General features: G+C 39.2%; 1 protein-coding gene across 24 annotated transcripts in view; it reads right to left on the reverse strand.

Moving 5' to 3' along the window:
- Celf2 (CUGBP Elav-like family member 2) overlaps nucleotides 1–24917 on the reverse strand; it is an 842569-nt gene that overhangs the window by 95197 nt on the left and 722455 nt on the right. The window lies entirely within an intron of this gene.

A 24917-nucleotide genomic window follows, 5' to 3' on the forward strand; every position in this document is an offset into this window, starting at 1 on the left:
TTCCTGGAGATTGTAATCTCCTGGAGATGCAATCTCTTCTTCTTCTTCTTCTTCTTCTTCTCTCTCTCTCTCTCTCTCTCTCTCTCTCTCTCTCTCTCTCTCTCTCTCTCTCTCTCATCAAAGGTGTGCATCACCATGCCCGGCTTCTTTGACATATTAGTGATAAAGGCAAACCCATGTTATTTTTTAAAAACTGGTTTTTCTTCTATGTGTATTAATGAGTATTTGCCTGCATTTATGTATGCATACCACATCCATGCCTGATGCCCTTAGAGACCAAAGAGAATACCAATTCCCTGGAACTGGAGCTATAGGTAATTGTGAATTGTGATGTGGTTATTAGGAACCAAACCTGGGTTTTCTGCAAGAGCAGCAAGTGCTCTTCACCACTGAGCCACCTCTATAACCCCTAGGCCATGTTTAACTCTCTTAGCAGATCTGTTCCATAAACCTGGTGATTTCTTTGGCAAAAGGCACTGCTGTTACTACTTAGCACTTACTGAGTGCACATTTCTTGGATAACATTTTGGTCCTTTCCAACTTGTCACTATCTTTGTGATATAAATATCTGGTCTAGACAACTGTACTACTAATTACAAGCAAAACATGCTAAGACTCTACTTGGTTTTCTTAAGATATACATGTATTAAAGACAAAAACAAAACAACCCCCTCCCAAACAAAAATAAACTTAAATGTATGAAATAATTTGAAATATGAAATAAATGTGGGAATTCAACATGAGAAAACCTTTAAGAATTACAGTGCTGCTGAGATTAAAGACATAGCAGCTACAATTAGAGCAAAAGAGTACAAAAATTTTGTGTGACAGCTTGAAGATTAAAATCACTGCTGATTAATGAGCTAAAATCAAGAGAAAAGTAATAATGTGTCCTTTCTTCTAACAATGTGGAAAATTCACATGTAACCTTTCTTACTATTTCTTTTTATTGTTGAACTGTCTTCCAAAGTCAGCAATGATGCTCCAACACTCATTTGTCCAGATACTAAATTGATGCTAAGTTAGACATGATGTTTAGTGGAGCAATAGCACACACACAGAAACAGTAATGCCTTACATGGCCATTAAGGAGTAGCTCAATGATCTGGTAGTTTGCGTACACTTCTACTATGAAATTCCATATACTATAAATTTAGTATACTCTCCTACTTTAAATAAGTCTGGTTTTAAAAAAATTATCTTTTTTTTTAATTTTCTTTATTTACATTTCAAATGCTATCCCGAAATTTTCCTATACCCCTCCCCCCACCTCTGCTCCCCTACCCACCCACTCCCACTACTTGGCCCAGGCCTTGCCTTGTGCTGGGTCATATAAAGTAAAACAAATTATCTTATTGCCACTAGTCTCTGTCCATAATTATTGTACATGGCTTTGCTCTATCCCTAGGCATAGGCACTTTCAGGTTTGTCAGTTCCACATTTCCAGAGTTGGGATGAACAGAGGCCTGCACACAGAAAAGGGGTCACACTGCAGTCTCCCCTGCTACTCTTCATTCTGCCCATTTGGATTCCTTCACCCCTCTCTCTGCTTGTGTTTTCTCTTAGTGTAAATGCTGGAGAGTCTCCTCACCTGGGCTGTCACAAACATTTTCACTGGTGTTTCCTGTCCTTAGTAGTGATTTCTTGAATTGCTTCCCAGAGAAATCTTTACACAGACTTTTGAAGACACATCATTGCTTTATCTTCACAGGAAATAGTTTTGGAAAGAGAAATCTGTCCAACTAGACTTAAGTTTTAGTGGCCAGAGGAAACCGAGGTACTGGACTGAGACTGTTGCTTGTGGAGTGCTCTCCTCTGGCACCAGCATAAACCTCACCACAAACCACTATATCTTGAACACTTAAATATGCTTAATTTTCTTCTCTTGGATTTCCAGTTCGGGCCCATTTCTACTCACTTTATCTCTTGTCACACTTCTACCTAGTTCCACAGCCATTATCTTAGGCTGGTCTTCATTTCTGCCAGTCTGAATGCTGTCCGTGTCTTCCTCAGCTGTTCTGGTTTCTGCCTGCCAAACTGTTTTATATACCACTGCTGCCCGAATTCTCTTGAAGCTTAGGTCTAGAAATTTTCCTTTGATTTGATTCCTAGCCCTTTGGCCTGGATTGTAGGGCACTGCACAATTCAACCCAGTGCACTCTTGCAGGCTTGGTTCTCATCACAATACTGTGGTTCTCTTTCATTCAAGCTGATTGACGTCTTCTTTTTGGAACTTCTGCCATATGCTAACCCACAAAGAAGCATAAGAACCCCTTTTCTTATGCATATACACAGTGTTTCTTTTTGCATCATAACATCTGTAAATCTGTTCTATACAAACCTTACACTTCAAAGATTTTTAAAAAATTTTAGTGTGTGTGTGTGTGTGTGTGTGTGTGTTCATGTGTGTGTGTGTGTGTGTGTGTGTGTGTGTGTGTGTGTGTGTACATGTACCGGAGAGCAGGTGCCCAGGAGGCCAGGGACTTTGGATCTGGTGGAGCTGGAGTTATGGGTGGTTTTGAGACATCTGATGGGTGTTGGGAACCAAATCCAGATCCTCCACAAGAGAACCAGGTTACTCTGAATTAATGAATTGATTGATTAATTAATGCCATCTCTCCAGCCCCAGATTTACTAGATTTACTCAAGTTAAATTAAACAGTCTTTATAACCTGACTCTGCACTCTAAGTCCACCATTAGTATTTTGCACTCAACAAAAAGCTTCTTTCATTTACTTCAAACAACTTCAATGCCTTACTATTACTGATGTTTTACCTAGTAATTGATATCTTCCTTTCAGCTTTAGGACAATCTGAACTCATCATAGAATTACTACAAACAAACAAATTGTTAAAACTTGTTTCAAAACTAACTTGCAAAATTTAAGCCAACTGTATTTTATCTTGAACCTGACATGATACATGTATTTTATCAACAAAATGAAAAAGCATCACCAAATTCTATATTCCAATGATCCTTTCATAGCTTGGTTTCTGAATCCTGAATTGAGTAATTTTATGCCATATTAATTAATGTCTAGTATATGCACCTTTCTGTAAATTGCAATCTCTCATTTAAAAAATATACAATTTGATTAGTTTACAATAGAAAAGTGAATTCCATACCTTAGTCAAAATTATCTTTCCTTTTATTTATTTAACTGGCTCTATACATTTTGGGATTCCTACTAACTGAATAAAAGCAAATAACCAAAGTAGTTTCTCTAAATTATGATTGAGACAAAATGATTTATATTCTCTTGCTATGTGTTTCCATTCTCCTCTCCCCTACACCCCTCTCCTCTCACATATATCTGGTCAAAAGAAATCCTAGTAAAAAGAGACAACAAATTGAGAAAAAAAATGCTTCCTAGACAATTTCATATAAGCCACGATTAAAATGCAAATCCATTAAATACATGAGCAGGACACATGATGCTAAGTTAGAAGCTGTATTTCTCCATCTCTTCTCTTACTATAGTACTAATTTTGGTTGAAACTTTTCCAAATGAAGATCTTCTTTCTAGTGCTACAAATTCTTTATGAGTCTGAGTTTCATATAACTGTCTCATTTTGATCTCCACCTTCTACTCTAATATGGGACATTGTTTAGAGCTTAGGGAAATTAGGATGACAGTCCAACTATTCTATTAAAGATACTCTGTATTTAAGCTCAGTTTTCTAAACATTAAATCCAAAGATGAAGCTTTCAAATACTTACATTCCAAATGTAAATAAAACTTAAGTGGCAAAAGCAAACGTAGGGAAGCACATAGACCAATTAGAAATCAGGATGGAAACAACAGAGGGACAGCGCTTACTTGTGAAAAGAAATCTACTTTCCTAATTTCTTACATGCCTGCACATCAGGCATTTAACTAGGGCTTGGAATGTTTGGGCACTTTATTTTGTAGTAAAAAAAAAAAAAAGACTATAATTAAGATTATAAGGTCTAGGTTTGACCATATAGGCTTTGCCAATTTTAAAAATTTATAATAAAATCTCTTGATAACCTTATTGTTAATAAACTCAAGCTTGAAGCAAGTATTACTTAGGAAAATCAGTGCACTGATTTTGAGGACATGATACAAATACATGATATAAATACAAGTGTGTGATAAGCCGTAAAGCACTATATGGTTTTAACTTTACTTCTCTCACATAAAGATTAGAGTGCGGACCGCTTTGTGACTTTGGAGATGCTCAGGTCGCACTGTGTGCTTCTAGCTTGTAGAATAGCCTTCTATCCCTCTGCAGTGGGAGGCCTCAGGCTTGAGATCACCCTCCTTCCTCTCACTCCTGCCTCACCAGCTCAGGAAGGACACTTAATGCTTCATGGCAGCCAGTCTAGCCAGTCCATCCCTCCATTTACATAATTTATTTATTTACTGAGAGAATATCTATGACCAAAAGCTCCTCTTTCAAAGTCTGTGGATTCAGAAGCATCTGTTGTGGGTACTACCTATGGTGCGAGGCTCTGACAATGCTTTTTTCTCCACAAAGAGTTTGGACCTCAACATGGGAAGGGCTGAAATGCTAACAGGGAGGAAGAGTTCAGTCTAGTAGGTGGCAGGATGGATTTGAACACTTAGTTCAGTAGACTGCAACAAAATGTTTTGTGTACAGATGCAACACAGTATGTGGTCAGGAATGTTCTGGAAGCTGCAGAAAGAGAAAGAAGGCTTTTAACCTTTCAGACTCAGCAGTCATCTGATTTTCTTGTTTTTGTGTTTTCTGCTACAGGATGTACATATCAGTGCTTACACACTACCGTGAGCATGCCAAGGATAATGGACAATTCTAGGGACTGACTAACTCCATCCCAGCTTTCCTCATACAATGGTGCATTTTGCATCTATTCAAAGAGTGCATCCACGAGAGAATGAAGATGATTGTATGAGACTACAGGCTGCTATTTTTGGAGTTAAGACTCTTGGGACTTCACTTTGACAGAGTTGCCTCTCATTAAGAGTCCAGCTGAGGACTCAACATGCCTTCTCATCTTCCTCTCACATCTAAGAATGAGGTTATCCCTTTGAAGCAAATTATGTGAAATAATAACATGGATGTCTCCTTAAAATCAGTCTAGTCCTCTTAGTCATCAAGACCATCTGAGTTTCCACAAGGATAAGAACATCTTTAATTGTGTTCTTTTCTTCCTTTCCAAGCAACAAGATTAGTCAAGTGGGCTCAGAGTCCAGACTTAATTTTACTAGTGAGTTGAGATGCTGATTGTGACCATGTGACTTCACTTCTGTGTAAGCTACTGACATCAGACGTTTTTTCCAAAGACTAAGGGCCAGAGAGAGAGATTTGACTCCTCTGACTCAAGAGACATAGATACTGATGAGAAAGCAGAAAGGATTTAAATCTTCACAAATACACCAGAAAGAAGCTGCTATACTTTCATTCTCAATCTACTAGTGCAGCCTCAATCAGATACTGAATACCGAAATGAGAAGATGAATATAGATAAACATATTTACACACTCATTTGGCAGGATTTCTACCTTGAGTTAGTTCTTTGATGAGAAAAATAAACTGTATGCATCTTTGGTTCTAAGAAAAGCTTGGCTTTCCTCTTCTATCCCACTTACCCCTTCCTGTGAGTCACTTTCTGTGGAGGTCTAGCACCCCACCTGGTTGATGTCAGTCCTGGAGATTGCTTTCCTCTTAGGGTATGTATTATCTCGAATTTGCTTCCTTTTCTACATGGATTGTCTACCCATGACCTTCTCTGTATTTGGTCAACTGACTGAAGCTCACCCTTTGGTGTTGGACTGATAAGCACAGTTACTAATGTAAACAAATAAGTCTTAGTCTTATGTGTAACAAACAAATGTACTAACAGATTGCTAGTAAGGATATCACAAGAACCACATACTGTAAAAACTCCTGATCTATAAGAAATAAGACCAGCTCAAAAACTCACTAAAAAAGCAATCATACAACTGTTCAGGGAAGATGCCACTCTTTTAAAGTCTTCTAAACTGTAGAGAGGTAAGTGTATACACATCATCACTTGTTATGCAGTATTAGATCTACCCTAGCATTGATGTGATTGGTAAATTTTCTTCCTCAGCAAATCTTTTAAGCTGTGGCTATCAAGAAAAACAGAATAATGTATAATTTGCTTTCCTAGCAAGTAACTTCAAACTCATTGTCTTAGTCAGGGTTTCTATTCCTGGACAAAACATCATGACCAAGAAGCATGTTGGGGAGGAAAGGGTTTATTCGGCTTACATTTCCATACTGCTGTTGACCACCAAAGGATGCAGGACTGGAACAGAAGCAGGTCAGGAGGTGATGCAGAGGCCATGGAGGGATGTTCTTTACTGGCTTGCTTCCCCTGGCTTGCTTAGCCTGCTCTCTTATATCCAAGACTACCAGTTCAGAGATGGTCCCACCCATAAGAGGCCTCTCCCCCTTGATCACTAATGACTTCTATATAGTAGGAATGGGTTGCTAAGTATTACCGATTAACTCATTGTGGGCAGAAAATTGTTCTTCATGCCTAGGATTTGTTTATTCTGGCCAGGAATAAAACAAAGGAAAACTGCTGGGAATAGCACCAGTTCCATTAATCTCCGTAGTATAGTCTTGTATGTATCAACTCCTTGTAGTCCTATTCAAAGATTTTCCCAGCAGATTTAAAGAACCAATAAGAGGAGGAAATAGTTACTCAGAAGAAAGATACAGAAACCATGAGCCTCCCTTGTATACCTATTTACTTCTTTTCCTAGGTGGTCGGGTTACCTTAATTACTTTTTGAACATCTGGGGGAAAAAGCCACCAATGAGTCTTTGGTGCCATAGTAGATTTTGCTTCTTTTTAGTTGTCAGATGAATGTGTGTAGCAATTCAGCAATTGCAAAAGGTACATCTTTATGTGTATTCAGACTTGCCTCATGTTTACTTAGAGAGAGACCCAGGAATACAGCTCTAGTGACACTCAGTCCTATCAAAAAGTACCTCTGCAATCTTACTATATGTATGACCTATGACTTAATTTAACTTCTGAAAAGTTGTGTACTGTACACATAATGATATTTCATCCTATAGACAAGATGCACTGTGAAATGAATATCACATAAAATGAGGAAACACAAAACAATCTATCTGTGTGTATGTGTGGTAAGAACTAGGGGTCCACTTATTCACAGGTCTCAAGTAGAGCCTGAGAGCCTCCTTTCTTACCCAGTCTTAGATGATGTTACTGCTGACAATTTGCAGACCACACCTTGAATTAGCAAGATCATGTTATACTTGGAGGAAGATAATCAGCAATGAGAACCCACTGAGGTGAAGCCTGATCAATCACAGGAAGGGGTGTAGAAACTGCCTGTATTAAAAAGAACTGACTCCTCAGATGGATCTAAAAATCACTAAAAATGGGATGAAATCATAGCATCTCTGATTTTACTGTACATTGCATCTGCTTACTTTTACATGGATTGGGGCATACTCTAGTAGTCACCATTGTCAAATTGACAGGATCTAGAATAAGCTAGGAGCCAAACAACTGGGGATTATCTGTGGGAGTTGCATGATTGGGTTTGCGGTGGGAAGGTCCACACTGAGTGTTGAGGGTACCACTCAAGGGGTGGGATGCTGCACTCAGGAGGAAGGGAGCTGAGCACCAGCACTCTCCTCTCCCTGTCCTGGCGGTGGATGGGTGTGACCAGCTGCCTCATACTCTTGCTGTCATCCTTCTCCTGCACAATGGATTGTATTCTTGAACTGTGAGTCCAAATAAACCTTTCCTTCCTCAAATTGCTTTTGTTAGGAATTTGGTCACAACAAGGAGGTAATTAATATACCTGTTAACCTGTCAGGTACATCGATTGAAGGCTACAGTATCTAACTGACCTCATTCTTCTTAGCAGCTAAAGTCAGAAAAGTAAGAGTAACTGAGACCTCTTATTGTGAGTATACTACAATGCCCATCATATTCCTGATCTCCAAAATGTGCCTAAATGTCTTCAGCCAAATGTTCCTAAACCTGCAGTCACCGTGGATTTCAACAACAGCAGATTCTCACAGGATAAACCCTACGCCAATTATGACCATAGAACTGCACCTTAAGCATGAGTAATCATCTGAAAAGCAGCTTGTCCCTTCAAGAACTAAGGACTGTTTGGACACCCTTCAGAACCAGGACTGAGAGGGGCCAAGACAACTGAATTATGCATATCTCTAATGCTCTGCCAGAAGCTCTCTATTTAAACCTAAAGCCAATATCAGCATGCGAAGATGAAACTGGGCTTACTGGACCCTGTAACAGTTTCTCTTCTCAGTGAATTCTCATTAAGTCTCCACTGTCTGCTTCTCACTATTAGTACCACTCATCTCTTTAACTGCCATGGTTGGTAGACTATTGGGCTTGCTGGGGCCAGGGCTTCTGCCTTTAAACCTCAGTGGCAGAAAAAGTCAACTCTGTTTGTTCGTCAATGCCCAGTTCTTGGAGCTGATGTTGTCTACTTGAACTGGTAGTTCTGAAACTTACCTACCATTGGAACCCTTTGGGAAGCTTTAAAAACATGGATGCTTGGCTCCCATCCACGAAAGACTCTTATTTATTCTACCCATTGTACAGCTTTGCATATATAATTTAAAAATATTTCCAAGATTTCCAAAGTCTTACCTTACAGATGAAATTGGGAATCATTGCTCTAGCTGCAGTTACAGACAGACTTGAGTATTATGGGTTGCTTTCATTTTCTTCTTTAATTTGTTTTAAAATCATCTGCCTCAAGATCATTTTAGATAAATGGCCAGAAAGCTAAAGATGATGATGATGATGATGATTTCTTTAGGCTTTACTCAGAAATAAAAATGAACAAACAAACCACCAACAGCCTGAATACACTGGTAATTTGGACTCTGAATTTCTGATTCTTTAAAATACTGTGTCTGGCATAATTTCATAGGAAGATGATGAGGACATGACATGATTTGTTGTCCTTTTTGACCAATACTTGGTTGTTATATTTAGCACACTCTCAGCTGACCTTTCGGGTTCCAGGTTCTTCATCTATAATGTAGGAAGGTTGGCTAATATAAGCTCCTACAGAGTGTGACTATCATTAGATTTAGCCTACTTTCTTTTCTCCATATATTTTTCTTCCTCTGTTGGCCCACATAAGAAAGTGAAACAAAGAGAAACCTATTTTAATTAGCTATAAGATTTGCTGAGATTTTGACTTTTATTTTCTGCAGAGATACTTAATTTTGGTTAACGACCTAGGAAGGTTTTACATTTGGACAACTGTGTCTCAGAAATGACTTAAAAACACTTTAAGACAGATTCCTGAGCAAGTGATTCAGTGGTACTTGGGAGGACTTTTTTGAGGAGCTGTGGTCATAGTTACCTTCTATGACCTACACACACACACACACACACACACACACACACACACACACCTCAAATTAATCAAAATCCAGACAAGAGTTCATGTACCTACTTAAATGATAGCTTATAAATAATAGTTCCTAAGTCATACCCAGGCAATGAGTTAGAAAGACAGGAGAAGCTAACTCTCAATTAAATGACAGTCGTTTCCTAGGTTATAGAGTAAGCCGTAGTCTGAGGTTTGGCTTTCCATAGGTAATAAAGCCCTGAGACATCACATGGGAATTTCCAGAAGTAACCTGTAAGTTTTAAATGCCTTGCCATGCTGAGCTTCATGCTGAAACATTGGTTAATTCTTCCCTGAATGTGAACCATTCCTTTGTCTGGAATACCAATACTAGTCTCTATGCATTTAAAAGTATGTTTGCAAGAAAGAGCTATAAACAGGGTTCAGTACTATGAGGTTTCAGGTCTAAACTAGGGGTAATGGATAAGTATACTTTTTACTTGCATCTAGTTGGACAAGGTCATAAAAGATTCATTTGAGGATTTTGTTATTTGAAATTATTTATTAGGTATAATCACTTTAGCTTTCTTAATCTTAGCAGACTTCTGGTTGAAAAGGCAACCAGAAACAGAAAATAAATCATCAGTATTTCATTATTTATTGTTATCAGGTATAGGTTTGTAGGTAGGTAGTAGGTAGGCACATAAGATAGCAGTCTTGGCCCTGTACCCGGGACAGTAAAGACAAGCATTATTATTTTTAAACCTTTTTTCTTTATTTTCTTTAGCTTCATTTTTTATTTTATATGTATTGGTGTTCTGCATGTATATATATCTACATACCACATGTGTGCAGTGCCCATGGAGGACAGAAGAGGGTTGTGGATCATGTGGAACTGTAGTTATAGATGATTGTGTCCTGCCATGTCAGTGCTGGAAACTGAACCTGGGTCCTCTGGTAGAGAAACTAGTACTCTTAACTGTTGAACCATTTCTCCAGGGTCCAACTATAACTTTTATTTATTGGCTATTTACTATTATTTAATTATTTAAAATTTGAAAGCCACTGAAAAACAGAAATTGCATACACAAATATTTACAGAAGCAACATTTGATAAAAAGTGCTTATGCTGATGTTCTGTAACTACATCTCTGCTCTACATCCAGCAAATAAAATATAGGAAACGGCAGTAATTTATTTACAATTTCACAATTCCTATGATTTACTGACACAACCTCTGTATGGTGGATATCACAGACTACTTCGCACAAAGTATCATATCCTTCCTTGTATGCACTTAAAAAGATGCTCCTCTGAAGAAACAATGATATGGTGTTTGGACAAGCTCATCAGCTGCTCACCTCACAGAGCAGAGAACATGGCTGAAGTCACTGAGTTAAGCTTTCCAGAGGTAAAGATGGATTTCCTGTCATTCTTTCCCTCCTATCCCTGATATATAACAGTGCCATGGAAACTGTGGCCCTAAAGGGGTGGCAAAAGTAATCTGCTCCTGAATGTGAGTACTCCTTTAAATTCATAGGAAAACAAGGGACCACATGAAGAGAAAGATTCATTAATTCATTTTACCTCTTCTCTTGATGAGAGAGAACAGTTCAGTGGGACAGAGAGAACAGGTAGCAGGATGGGAAAAGGGACGGTAGACAGGAGTACTTCTGCAGCTGATATCTGGGTCCCCAGTACAGCAGTCATTGCTTTCCTTTGGCCTGTGAGGACTGTGAGCAGTCTCCTTACACCGTGCCTAAGGAATCAGCTGCCTGGTTTGTTTCTCAGAGCCCTCACCTGTGCTGGAGTACACTGCCTTGCTGGCAGGGCGGTGGAGCTGCAGTAGCTTCTTCCATGGTTATGAAGACTTCACTACACCAAGCTGAGCTTCCTCATCAATAAACCACAGGGTAACCCAGCTGCTTTCAGAATCCCTCCAAATGTGTCTAGTGCAGCAGAGTGTGGTGATGCTGGATAAGTTGACATTTGGAGTTGTTTTCCCCTTTTTATGGCAGTGACATGATTTTTTTTTTTTTTTTTTTTTTTTTTTTTTTTTTTGCTTAGTCTTTTAAAATAAGCCCCAGGCTCTGACCTGTATGTCCCATAGGAACTGAGAAGCAGAACAATAGGGAAGGATAGGGAATCCAGTTGGATAGATAGACTTTAGAATGCATATGATGGGCTGGCACCAAGCCTGTGTGTACAGAGAAAAAGAAAAGCCCCCATAAGGCGAATCTCAGTGAGATGATATCGGTAAAGCTATACTCTTCTGAAGAAAGGTGTTGCATTTATAATCATTGTTTTGCAAAGCTATTTCTCTTAGGATGATTCTTTGATAATTCATATTCTTCCTCAAGAACTGTAAAATAGCAGCCTCATATATGAACTTTTAGCAAACTTCTTGCTTGGCCTACAGTGTTTTGTATGACTCGTGACTGCTAGAGAGTATGGTTTCATGTCTGGGCTGAGCTGAGCCAAATATGCTATAGCAGGATCAGCCCATGGTGTGAGCACATATAAAGATATTTGTATGACCTCATGGTCTCAACTGCTAGTGCCATCCTGCACAGCTGGAACTTGCACAGCTGTCCTGATTCCACTGATATCTCAGCACACCATGCTGTCATCTGCAGCAGGATAAGACAGAAGATTCCTCGAAAGGAATTCCTAGATTTGACAGGTTCTGTTGGCAGGAATGATGACTGTCATGCCAGAAAACAGTAGAAAGTCCTTTGTTGATTCCATATCCAGACTCTCAGCTTTAAACCTGACTACTTGTAAACTTAGTTACCAGTTGGGTAATCCAAACAGGATACCCATTCTCTCCCTCTGTCTTTCTATGTCTCTTTCCTCTCTCCATTCCCTTCCTCCTTCTCTCATAAATTTTCATGTCATCAAAACCAGGCAATTCTTTGAATTTCCTTAGTGTATGTTGTTATGTCTCCCTTTTTANTTCTGATTTTGTTAATTTGGGTACTGTCTCTTTGCCTTTTAGTTCGTCTGGCTAAGGGTTTGCCTCTCTTGTTGATTTTCTTAAAGAACCAGCTCTTGCTTTTGTTGAGTCTGCATTTTCCTCTTTGCTTCTAATTGATTGATTTCAGCCCTGAGTTGTCATCTATTCCTCTTAGGAGTGTTTGCTTCCTTTTTATCCCTATAGCTTTCAGGTGTACTTTTATGTTGCTAGTATGAGAACTCTCTAATTTCTTTATGAAGGCACTTAGTGCTATGAACTGTCATCTTAGCACTGCTTTCATCATGTCCCATAAGTTTGTGTATGTAGAACCTTTGTTTTCATTGAATTCTAGAAAGTTTCTAACTTCTTTTATATTTCGTTCCTGATCCAGTGATCATTGAATAGAGTTGTTCAGTTTCCATGAGTTTTTAGGTTTTCTGTTGTTTCTGTTGTTGAAGTCCAGTTTTAATTCATGGTGGTATGATAGGATACAAGGGGCTATTTCAATCTTCTTGTATCTGTTGAGGCTTGCTTTGTGACTAACTATATGCTCAATTTTGGAAAAGGTTCTCTGAGGCACTGAGAAGTTATATTATTTTGTGTTTTGGTGAAAGGTTCTGTAGATATCTGTTAGGTCCACTTGATTCATATCATCAGTTAACTTCATTATTTGTCTTTCTAATTTCTGTCTAAATGGCCTGTAGATTGGTGAGAGTGAGGTGTTGAAGCCTCCTACTATTAATGTGTGGTTAACCTTTAGTAATGTTCCTTTTATGAATGTAGATGCCTTTGCATTTGGGGCATGTATGCCCATTATTCTACAGGGACACTTGCTCAACTGTGTTCATAACAGTTTTATTCATAATAGTTAGAAACTGGAAAAAAACCTAGATTTCTTTCAACTGCAGAATGGATAAAGAAAATGTGGTACATCTACACAATGGAATATTATTCAGTTATTTAAAACAATAACATTATGAACTTTGTAGGCAAATGGGTGGAACTTGAGAATATCTTCCTGAGTAAGGTAACCCAAAGTCAAAGGACAGGCATAGTATGCACTTCCTTATAAGTGGATATTAGGCATGAAATCTAAGATACTCACACTACAGTCCACAAACCAAAAGAAGCTAAAAAAAAAAAAAAAATGAAGGCCTAAGTAAGGATGCTTGAATCTAACTCAGAAGTGGGAATAAAACAGTCACCAGAGGCAGACGGAGGGAGGAAAATGGGTGGTAAAGGGATGCGGAGAGGAATGGGGGAGCTTCAGGATCAAGTGTGGGGAGAGACAGGGGAGAAGGACAGATGGCCATAAGAATGAACAGAAATCTGCAGCTGGTGGGGGTGGGGATAAGGGAGGCTCCCAAGAATTAATTGGGGTGTCCTTAGCTGAGTCTCACAGCAATGGGGATATGGAACCTGAAGAGGCCACCTCCTATAGCCGAGCAAGAACATCAGAATGATAGGGACACTCAACCGCCCATTAAACTTTTGCCCCCAAATTTATCCTGCCTACAAGAATTGCAGGGATGGGGAATGGATCAGAGAATACCCAAGCAATAACCAGCTTTACTAGAGACCCATCCTATGGGCAAGTGTCTAATTCCTGACACTACTAATGATAGTCTGTTCTGTTTGTAGAGCCCACAGGAGCCTAGCATGACTGTCATCTGAGAAGCTCTACCCAGCAGCTGACTCAGACAGGTGCAAAGATCCACAGCCAAACATTGGATGGAGCTTGGGGACTCTTATGGAAAAGTTGGAGGAAGGATTGAGGGCCCTGATAGGAACTCCACAGGAACAACAGAGTCAATTAACTTGGACCCTGGGGGCTCTCAGAAACTGAACCACCAACCAAAGGGCATATACCCTCTGGAAATAGCACTCCCTGCCTCCCCACCTTCAGCACACATATGTAGCAGATGTGCAGGTTGGTCTTCATTGTGGGTTCCTAACAATTGGAGTGGGGGGTGATACTAAAGCTTTTGCCTGTCTGTGGAATCTGTTCCTTAACTTTGCTGTCTTGTCTGGCCTCACAGGGAGAAGTGTCTAGCTCTGCAGAGACTTGATGTGCAAAGGTGGGGAGATATCCAGGGGGTGGGCTTCTATTCTCTCAGAGGAGAAGGGGGAAGCGATTGGGATGTAAAGTGAATAAACAAACAAGCCAGCAAGCAAACAAAGACATCATGAAATTTTCAGACGAATGAATGGAACTTGAGAAAATTATCCCGTGTGAGGTAATTCAGACCTAGAAAGACACATATGGTATGTATTCACTCATAATTGGACATTAGCTGTAAAGGGCAGAATAACCGTGCTAGAGTCCAGACCCAAAGAAACTGGTTAATTAGGAGAGCCTAACGCCTAACAGAGGATGTGTGAATCTCTCAGAAGGGAAATGAAACAGTGGATGGAGAGAGGGAACTGGGTGGGAGACAGGGTAAAGAGGGGTATGGAATGGTGACTAGGTATGGGGAGAAGGGGGGGTAAGACAGGGCTGGGAGTGAGAATGGAAATTGGTGGGGGACATCTTTGGGACTAGCTGGAGACCTGGGATGAGGGAGGTCATGGGAAGTCTATGGGGCTGACCCTAGCTGAGATTTCTACCAGCAGGAGATAGAGAGAATGAAGTGGCCACCTCCTGTAGCCAGGCAGGACTGCCAGTGGGAGGAGAAGGGCATCAATCCACCCACAAAACCTTCAGCCCAAAGTTTGTCCTACCTACAAATGCACAGGGATAAAGATGGAACAGGACTGAGGAAATGGCCAACCAGTGACTGGCCTACCATGAGATCCATCACAGCAGAGAGCCAATCCCCGACATTATTAATGATACTCTGTTATGCTTGCAGACAGGTTTCCTACTATGACTGTCTCCTGAGAGGGCTTCATTCAGTGGTGAATGGAAACAAATGCAGAGAGACTCATTGACAGGCATTGGGCAGAGCTTGAAGAGTCTTGTAGAAGAGTGGGGTATAGTGATTTAGAGGGGTAAGAACACAAATGGACCTACAGTCAACTAATCTGGGCCCATTGGGGTTCACAAACTGAACCACTAACTAAAGACCATGCAGGGGCTGGACCTAGACCACCCACCCCCCATTTGTAACAGATGTGCAGCTTGAACTTCAAGCATGTCCCCTATCAATTGGAGTGGAGGCTGTCTCTGACTCTGTTACCTGCCATTGGATCCCCTTCCCCTACCTAGACTCCCTGACTGGACCTCACTGGGAGAGGAGGTGCTTATTCCTGCTGGAACTGGATGCCCCAGGGTGGTGTTGGTGCCCAGGGGGAGCTTCCCCTTCTCTGAGGATAGGGGGAAGGATTTGTGAGGGTGGGACTGGGAGGAGAGGAGGGAGGAGGGATGTGACTGGATGTAATATGAATAAAAAAAAATTATGGGAAGAAGACCAATCAGGCAGTTCAGTATATATTTTGTGAAGCTGCAGACAAAATTAAGACATAGTGTTGGAGCTTCAAATGGGCAATCAATCAGGAGTATGACTGCAACTGTTTTTACTCATGTTCCTGTGTATAGGTATATATAAGGGTTTTTTTTTTATGTGTAAGTGCAAGTGTATGTGTGCATGTCTGCAGAGGCTTGGAGCTGACGACAGTCATCTTTCCTTGATTGTTTACCTCATTCACAGAGGCAGTATCTCTAATTGAACCCAGAGCTCACTGTCTGGCCTAGTCTGGGTAACCAGGTGGTTCTTGGCATACTGTCTCTGTCTGTCTCTTGGAACTGCATGCAGCCTGCCATATCTACACTTACGTGAGTGTTAGGGATTGAAGCTCTCTAGTCCCCATGCTAGTACAGCAAGTGCTTTACCCACCGAGCCACCTTCCCAGTTTGCTAGCCATGGTTTTTATTACTGTGCTGTGTTATTTCTGCAAGTCATGTTTCTCTCTCTTTAAAATACTGTCTAAATCCACTTACCAGGCACCGATACTAGGGCCTGAACAGTCTCTAGCTGTTACTGCTTAGCTAGAGGAGGCCAGAGAAATTAATCTTTGACACTTCAATGTTGCCAGTTTAACAAGGTGAATGCTACTGATATACCCCTGAAACATCTTTAGAAAGGATAACAAAAAATAACCCCATAGACCTATTTACAGATGGCTTATTTGTCCTTGGCAGCATTAGATGAGAATCAGATAAATACAAGGAGCCCACTAATAAGTCTAAAACCTGATTAGGTTAAACATCCTGTCCTTTCTAGCCCAACCCAAGGTTGTAAACAAGGGACTAAACACTTGACAGAGTTCATTCTCTTTCCCTTTCTTTCTGCCTCTGGATGGAAAACCCCTAAGTGCTGAGCTACCTGTAAGTTTTTAGGGGGGGAAGGGAATCAGGTGCCTGGAGAATTTACAAGTGAAGAGTGAAGCGCTGAGTGATCCAGATTTTTCTACATAAAGTACTCTCCAAATACTAACCAATAACTGAGGGAAGTCAAGTCACACAGATGTAGGCCCCTCACTAAGCAGGACATGACTACAGACAAAGTTTAGAAAGCAGAGTACAACTGATTAAGGCTGGGAAAACATCCTTAGACTCAGCTAGTCCAGAGCCTTGATTCTGCAAGTGAAGAAGGAAGGAATGTCCACAAATGCTTTAAAGCGTTAGTGGAGGACGGAATGGCGGCAGGCATATGTGTGTTGAGTCGTCATAGGAATCAGTGATAGGAACAATGGAGAAGATGAAAGAGTATTTGCAGACTCCCATGCATACTGTTCAGTGTTTCTCATCTCAACGTTTGTGACAGCTGTAATGGCATTCTGAACCACTGCTTTATTATAAAAACATTTTCATAGTTTATGTCATACTGCTAATGAGGCTTCCTGAGCACCTGTGTGCAATGCCAGCCACGGTGAAAACATACAGAGAAATCCATGAAGCCCCTCTGTCTCCCCTCAGGAGTGACCTATGGCCTCCTCTGCACTAAGCAGACCTAGGTGAGCAGTGCAGTTCTAAGTTTTCTTTGGATTCTGATGCCAGGATCTTCCATTCTCTACTTGGTAGATGAAGAAGAACTCTGGTGTTCTCAGGAGAACACTCTCCATACTTACCCATGTTATACTTTTATTTATTTTGGGAGCCTCAAGTTTGAGGCTACGAACTGTCGAGCCTGCTTCAATTGTACATAATAAGTTTCTTACCACTGAAAGATTAATGTTCTGCCACTATTCAGGCGAAATCCCATACTAAAGTGACAGAATTTGGAGAATTATCTGGCTTTATTTCAAAATTTCTATCTTTGACCCTGAAAACCCTTATTGTCTCTTTCTTTACAGTTCCATGGAGACCTTTAATTAAATTCATAGATGTTTTCCTCTATGTTTTTCCTTTAAAGTTTTATCAACCTTTTGGGATCTAAGGTTTTAAAGGTTAACTTAGCATTCCAAGTTTACTCTTGAGTAATTGTAGACAAATGGTGATGTCTCAAATATGTTACTTTAATTTGCCATTGTGTCATTCTCCCAAACAGTCAGTCACAAAGCATAATCAAATCATAATCCCTTTCAAAGAATAAAAAGCAATTATGAAAAGCTGATCGGAAACCAGTGCTAGGGCATTTACACAAATTCTCTCATAAAGCCCCACAAGAATCCTATGATTTCTGCATGTCACTGAGATGATATTTGCTAAATGAAATAGAAACACCTTCTACAGAATTCACTTGTTTGTTTCTAAGCTGATGCAGCTGAATCTCTATTCTTATATCCTGTGCTGGCGTTTTCAACTTTTCATCACTAGGGAGCTCTCAATTTTTGTCCTGTACACTTACTTGTAGTGAACAAGCCATGTTTGAAAGTATCCTGTTTTTTATTTCATTTAATCAGAGCCATACACAGTAACTGTCAGTGAAAGCTTCTAAGAGTTGATAGACTGCCAGGCCAAAGCAAACAAAACTTAATATTGCCTGGAATGAGTATTTTCCCCATTGTCCTTAAATCTATCTATCTATCTATCTATCTATCTATCTATCTATCTATCTATCTATCTATCTATCTACATGTATGAATGTTTGCCTGTGTATCTGTGTACTTTATGTGTGCCTGAACCATCTTGTAGGTGCTGAGGATACAACACTACTCAGGAAGTATAGCCAGGGCTCTCAACTATAAAGTCATGTTTCCAGCCTCCACGGTCTTTATTAAAATCTTCCCAGGTCTCTGGGATCTGTCAGGGACTACAGACTGGTAACAATTTGGCTAAGTTTTCTTTGCAGGCTATAACATTTTTGCTCTAAAGCCATGAACTCGGAGCAATCTGATATACCCAACTGGACCCTGCAATCTCACTTGGTGTGGCTCCCAGGGTTAAGAAGGGACTTTTGCATCTAGGGGACTCCTGTGAAGCCACATCTTAGAAGGCTTCGTTATAGCCTTAAGTTACCTTAAAGAAAATCAAAGACCTTACTTTTTAGTTAGCTTGTATTTCTAAGCATTATATCAAAATAATAGCAACAACCAGGGCATGGCTCTTTCCAGGCAGTCCTATGAAGACAAATATTTTAATTCTAGTTAAACGTTGCAAATGTAAAACTACAGAAGGCAAACAAACAGTTCTGGTTTATATATTCCATAGAAAATATACTTTCTGTGCTGGGTGGCTGCCTACAAGAGTTTATGCCTATAGAAGCTACCAAGTAGAAACAATGACTTGTAAGGTCAGATTCCATATTATAGGAATTTCACAGGCAACATGCCACTTAGTGTCCGAGTATTCTGTTAAGGTGAAATGCAGGGATCATCAGTATTTAGTAGCAGCTCTTCAATATTCTCTTACAATGTATTAGCCAAGACTCTCATTGAACTGTAAGAACTGTCACTGCACCTAGGAGCTCAGACAATGATGAGGTCTAAGACAAGTGACTATAATGAAGCAATTAGGAATAAGTTGGTTGGCAGAATAAGAGAGTAGGACTTCCAGTTTAATATTCCTGCATTTACTTGACTCATCTCTTTATAGCTGTATAAGACTGTTCATGAATATAAGATTTGTATATGCAGAATAAGCCAAATTACCATTTTTATATATATATATATATATATATATATATATATATATATATATGTATGTGTATATATATATATATATGCACTAACATAAATCTATATTTATCTGTATTAGAACTTGGCAATACTTGACTACTTTGGAAATGCTGGAATAAATAAGATTAGCCTATTGTTTGTAAATTAAATGTCTTATAGCTACTTCTTGAAATTTTACTTAGTATAAACATGGTGCAATCATTTTCTTCTTATTCAGTTATGAAGGGCAATGGTACTATTATGTATTCCCTAGTATCCAGAATAGTACCTTGGAGACAATAAAAATGTACTATTTGTTGAATGAATGAATGCATATTTTATATTATACATGGCAGAGAATTTTGGAGATGCAAACCTACTTATGCAGATGTTTTGGCTATTCTTTTCATAAATTTAAATAAAGGATAACTGAGAAGAAATTTACTCAAGTTGGTTTAGTTAGACATTAATTTAAATAGTGTGCTTTATTTGGGGGGGGTGTCATAATTCCATGATATAGAAATAGAAAGAGTTGGGAAATTTCATGACAGAAATCATGATGATTAGAAAGGTAAAATTATATCCATGGCTCTGAAAACAAAGGCATTATTAAATGCACACTAATGATTAGCAGAAATGCTTCAAGGAAAAATGAGTGACTCAAAATATGTTACTATGGGCAAAGTGAATTTGGTCCCAGGGAGATTCTAGTTTTTCTGCAGAAAATACTAAACCCTAGAATTTCACTGTTAAGGACATGAAAACAATTCTATAGATAGCTTAGTCAAATTCCACTTGGGAGCAGGTGCCTACACATGTGGGTAAATTATTCCAACAGGGCAGTCAGGGAGGGCCCATTCACATCGTTATGAGTGGACATACCTGTTGCAGGAGGTCATTTTATTTTCAGCCTCTTCCTAATTTATCTGGACCATTTGTTTTTGTAACTCAAATCTATATGTAGTCCTTGCTCACATCACATAAGGTACTATAAAACACCTTTTGCTATGTGTTTACCAAAATGGAGTTCTATAAACAAATGTTCTCTTAGGCAGTATCTCCTTAATATAAACTGCATTTAATAAAACTGGTAGCCATTCTAAAAAGGAAAGAATAAGGCACATTCATAAAAAATGTCTGAAAGAAATTTGCAATTAATATTTTACAAGACAGATTTCAGATTCCTCTTTACTGTTAAGGTTTAAGAGCTTTCTTAAAATTGTATTCTCATATATTACAACCTTAATTAAATTAGTTTATAAAGAGAATGTTCTACTGATAGAGCTGTAGATTTCAATCTGAAAGTCTTGCTGACAAAGACAGTGTGTTAAGACCTTGAGAGAAGTGGCTCATGGCACAGTGCTATCACTTGCATGAGGATATCTTGCTCTAATGTCTGATCACTGAAAGGAGTTTTTCTGCACCTCAGACTTCTTTTTTATTTTTTCATTTTTTTGGTTTTTCAAGACAGGGTTTCTTTGTGTAGCCCTGGCTGACCTGGAATTCACTCTGTAGTTCAGGTTGGCCTCGAACTCAGAAATCCTCCTGCCTCTGCTTCTCAAGTGCTGGGTAATTAAAGGTGTGTGCCACCACCGCCCTGCTGCACCTCAGACTTCTTAATTTTTGTTTTTAATTGAACTAAATAAGGGAGATAAGTGAAAACAAAGGCATGTAACCCAGCTGCTGTCCTGAGAACCCCCTCTCGAATACACAATGGTGGACGTGACACTCCTCTAATGATGTCATCCGTGCTAGCTGTAGCTGTCTGGAAGGAGACTGGAGAGTGGGCACAAACCTGTAACCCAGGCTCTGGGGAGGCTAAGGCACACATTCGAGACCAGTTTGGGTTGCACTAGTTTTTGCATCAACAAGGAAAGAAAGGACACTATATTTTTTGTTTATGTTTATTTTTGAAATTATAATTTAATTACAATGTTTCTCCCTTCTCTTTCCTCCCTCCTAAACCTCACATATACCCCTCCCTGCTTTCCTTGGGACACTATCTTTTTTGGTTTTTGTTTTTTTTTAAAATATGACTTATATATTGTCTCTGTGTATGGTACTGGGCAAAGCTTTGTACATATGAGGCTTGAACTCTGTGTTTGGGATATATCATATTATCCTGAAAGGAAGCATTCTTTAAACCAAACCTAGTGTGTCACACCTTTGGATCAGAGGCAACCAGAGTATTTTTAAGAACATAAATGGCATAGGAATACAAAAGTCTATGAAATACTGCTGCTGGAAATGCAATGGCTCATTAGGTGACCTAGCCTATGCACATAGGGCTATACTATTCTCCTCCAGACTATAAGCACACTACTTACTAGGGACCTAAAGTGTGTGTGTGTGTGTAATTTCCATATTTTGTCAGAAGTAGACAACCACTAATGAATGGATCAAGTGTGCATTAACTGTCTACTGTCTTCCAGCTAGATCAAGAGGCCTCACAGGATTGATCCTGGTTATTTCTATGTAGCACGTTGGTACACAACAGTTGCTCAGTAACTAGTAGGTTGTTAACCTCATGAAGTATTAGCAATGACCAAACACTATGATTGATCCATTGCTTAAGCAATAAGCAACCCCTTCTAGAAAAGCTGAAAAATAAAGTCTCAGGCTCGGATTCCTTTCCGCAGCATGGAGCTCTGTATTTGTCAGGCCCGGATTCCTTCCCGCAGCACGGAGCTCTGTATTTGTATCTACTACTCTCTTTCTCAGGATTTGTGTTGAACATGGAGATACAAGATCTGGGGGCTTTTTCAGTTACACATTTCTCAGAACAGGCTGAAGATATACACTTGGGTTACCAAAAAATTCCCAATTCTTCCCCTCAATCACATCCTACTGAAGAGCATACACATCAAATGTACTGACAGATAGACAGACAGACGTTCCTGTTGGTTTCTTCCCCTCCTTACTATTCAGGTTCTTTGTTTCTTTCAAAATGGGAAAATGGTGCACAAGACCAAAAGGGAATCCTTAATCAAGTTCCAGTGTACAATAAAAATTCCTTAGGGTACAAAAAACATGAACTGTACAAGAAAGAAAAAGCATACTATTTGATCTCATTATAAGTTAAAAGTTTTAGACACTTTAGGAAAAAGGCAGCAAGTGATGGACTTTCTCTACATGCAAAAGTCACAGCCAGAGAAGACTCAGAGTGTCAGCTGATCATGTGCTTTTCTTTGTCTCTTTTATTTTTATTCATAAAGAAACTGAAGGCATATGGCAAAGTGCATCATTAATTTCTTATTAATTTTATAATATGAAGGCAACCAGTTAAATAGTAGTGCTACAACTTTAAATTACTGAACTCACTGGGTATTTAATGAGAGATTTAGCACAGCAGGGGTTCTGCTAAATTAAGTCGGTCTTCACATCACAGTGGGAAAACAGGTGTATATTGGTTTAGAATTATGGAAATGTTGACTAATTCTAAGGCTTGTAATCAAACAGCAAGGTACCCTGTAATAATTTTTCTTCAAGAATATGCATTAATCTTTTATGTCTGGTCCTGTTTCTTCCTGTCTACCAAAGGCTTACAACAGAAAGGCAACTACTTTCATGTCTTCCCTGCAGCTGTTAAGGGTGGCATTTGTAAGACACAGCTACACATAAATGTAAGATGTGAGATTCTACCCCCATCGACCAGGAGCAATGTAGCAAATGTATGTACTGTGGACCTTATTACGTACCTTTGAATCTTATTAATCATATCTGACTTGGCAAATTTTTGCTTAACCTGCTTCAAGCAACTGAGCCTATGAAACTGAGATGGAAAAATGAAAAATATTCCACTAATTGTATTTTCCAACTCCTAGTTTATTTACTTTAAAATTTAATAATATCTTTATTTTATGTGCACAGGCATCTTGCATGCATGTATATTTGTGTACCATGTCCCTGGTTCTCACAAAGGAGGCCAGAAAACAGCATCAGAACCCCTGGGAAAACTACCTTGTGGGTGCTGGGAATTGAACCCCAGTCCTTTGGGCAAAGCAGCCAGTGTTCTTAACTGCTGAGAGATTTATCTTGTCCCTCACAACTCCCAAATTATTGCCCTTAATTACAGGTTTCCAAAGACTCCATTCCTGAATTTTACATTCAGAATTTTAGGAGAAAAGAACATGCAATATGTGAAAAACATACAGAGGACGACTTGTTTTTAAGAAGCAGAGTTAGGATGTCCCCAACCCCAAGAACAGTTGTCAGTACTTCTCATTCATATTCCCTCAGGTCTCTAGGAAATTATACTTATCAAATATTACTGCCATGGAAATGGGAAAATACCACCAGCCTTACATTTTCTGTCCCGTGTCAATACAAAGCCATAAACTGGGCAATAAAATATTGACATGTGGTCAGCCAGCTTTATCACCAAATTCTGGGTTTCTGAAAAACACCTTCGCACAGGCAGACAACAAAGTGAGAACTAAGCTTCTACTCAAGGGCTGTGATCCAATGAACCAAATTATATGGCATCTAACTGTACTACATCATATAGTAAAGAACATTTCATGACTAAAAATAATTTTTAATGCACCAGGAAAGGATTTTGTGTGCTAATTATTGTAAACCATCCATTTGTATGAGCAGGAAAACAAAAGTAATTTGAATTAAGAGTCTGGACACGGAAAGTTAATTTTCTTCTTCTTCTTTTTTTTTTTTTTTTGTCCAAGGCAATACATATTTGGCTACAGCTTTCTAAAATGATATTGGAAAACTTACCTCAAGAATGAAGCTTAATTACTATTACTTTTTAAGTCAATGATGAAAGATTTAGCAAAAGCCATCCTACTAAAAATGACTTTGGAAGTCTTGGGAAGAAGCACCACAGAAGGGTCATTTTGTCACTACACTCTTGCTTTTTATCCTTTGATTTGCTCAGATGAAAAAGAGAAAAGGAAAAGTGGGATGACTGAACACCTGTGCTCATGAATTTATTACTCTTGGTGATTAAGAAGCTAATATTTTGGTGGAGTGTGATGACACTTGCCTGCAACCTCAGCACTTACCCACAAGTTAGAGGTCAGCAAGACCTTGTCTCAGATGTCCCTCTACCTCAACAGGAGCTTGTATTTTGAAGACCTTTTGCTGAGCATCTTTCTATTACAGACACTGTAAGTTTTCTATGGGCCTAAGTTGAATTACACAAATTCTAACTTTTGGGAAAGCCAGAGGCTAAAGTACTTATATGTACCCATATAGGTAACTGATGCACATGATTTGTGTATGTGTCCAGTACAGCAAATAATCACACACCGAAATGAACAGTTACAAATAACCACACACCTGTAACATCAGGAACGTTTTATCCTTCTTTTCTTCTTACCAAAAGACACTTGAATAACACCACAGTACCTTGAGTATTTACCACAGGTTCTTTATTATAACTAAAACACATCATTATGCTATTAAATTAACTCACTACTGACATTTAGGTAAATGGAGAAAATATACCAAGTAGACAGCAAAGGAAAATTTGTAATATTGTGCAATACATAAAAACCCCCACAAAAATCTGATAAAGCCTGATGAAACTGTTGCATGTAACATGAGTTC

This window comes from Mus pahari, chromosome 16 (genome assembly GCF_900095145.1).
Source record: "Mus pahari chromosome 16, PAHARI_EIJ_v1.1, whole genome shotgun sequence".
Lineage (NCBI taxonomy): Eukaryota > Metazoa > Chordata > Mammalia > Rodentia > Muridae > Mus > Mus pahari.